Here is a 1,247-nt window from a genome sequence, read left to right as displayed (position 1 = left end):
GGGGGTGGACGAGAGGGTGGGCGAGGAGGACGCGGCGGGGCGACAAGGCGCTGAGCCGGGCGAGTCGGGGCACATGAATACCAAGCCAAGTGTGTAATGGGATAATCTCGTGGGTGCCGATTCCGAAACGAGCCCCGCCCTTCTGGTCTTCCCCCGCAGTACAAGGCCTGTCTCTCTCCTGCGCCCCTACGCTGCTTTTCTCTCTTTTCGTGTCTCTCTCTCTCTCTCTCTCTCTCTCTCTCTCTCTCTCTCTCTCCCTCCCTCCCTCTCTCTTTCTTTCTTTGCTCGACGTGTGTCCTTTACGCTGCTCTTCTTCGTCTCACGGCGGCTGGGATCAAAAACCCCGCTCGTGGAACACCTCATACCAAACGGGGTCAATTCCCGTCCGGCTGCAAGCTTTGTGTGGACTCCCAGAGAGATGCTCCCTGAGAGAGATCCTCGGGAAGGGCTCCGCAGGACGCCGTCGTCGTGACCCTCTAGCGCGCCAATTAGAACTGCGAACGTGTCGATAACGGGCTGGGAATGCGGTCCGTTACGGGGAGCGCCCCTCTCTCCCTTCTTGTTCTGCGCCGGGCGCCCCCTCCTCCCCCTGGCCACACTGCTGGGCTGGCACCGAGCCAAGGCGTTGCCCCTTCCCCTCCCCACGCCCCCGCGGGACCTGACAAATCTAATAGCGTGATTGTCATGGCCCCGTCTCCTCGCCACCTCCACCACCTCCACCGCCGCCGCCAACGGCCACCACCACCCCCCGTCTCGGCGATGATGTGTTTGGCGCGAATTTGTGCGACAACAGTGGCGACACTACGGGGGTATGTGGTGTGTGCGTCCGAGTGGCGGCGCGCGGGCGCGGGGCGTGTGCCGCCCGGGGTGCCGCCCTGGGGCCCGCGGGACCCACGACGGGCACCTGTCACTCATGGAGTGTTCGCTCCTCCCCCCTCTCTTCTTTCAATAATATACAGGGTGGTCCACAGACCCCTTCCTTTATTTTGCTTATACAGCACCGCATGCGTGCGTGCGGGCGGGCTTGCCTACTGTTGCTCACCATGGGCGCCTTATGGCCCCGTGTGAGTATGCAACCCGTCCGCACGCGTGCAGGCGGTACAGTATAAGCAAAATAAAGGAAGGGGTCTGTGGACCACCCTGTATAAGAACAGGCGATGAATCGGCTGCGAATAGCGCGCGCGCTCTCTTCGCACAATCATCGTAATATGTACGACAGCCGCAAAAGTGCGACAAATATCGAAACT

General features: G+C 61.3%; 1 protein-coding gene across 1 annotated transcript in view; it reads right to left on the bottom strand.

Moving 5' to 3' along the window:
• Nucleotides 1–1,247, bottom strand: part of LOC113218115 (motor neuron and pancreas homeobox protein 1-like) — a 33,687-nt gene that overhangs the window by 16,128 nt on the left and 16,312 nt on the right. The gene's annotated exons all lie outside the window — the stretch shown is intronic.

The sequence above is a fragment of the Frankliniella occidentalis genome, unplaced genomic scaffold (assembly GCF_000697945.3).
Source record: "Frankliniella occidentalis isolate FOCC.00 unplaced genomic scaffold, Focc_3.1 Scaffold16, whole genome shotgun sequence".
NCBI classification, from domain to species: domain Eukaryota; kingdom Metazoa; phylum Arthropoda; class Insecta; order Thysanoptera; family Thripidae; genus Frankliniella; species Frankliniella occidentalis.
The sequence above is the reverse complement of the archived record's forward strand: the minus strand, read 5'-3'. Positions and strand labels throughout refer to the sequence as shown.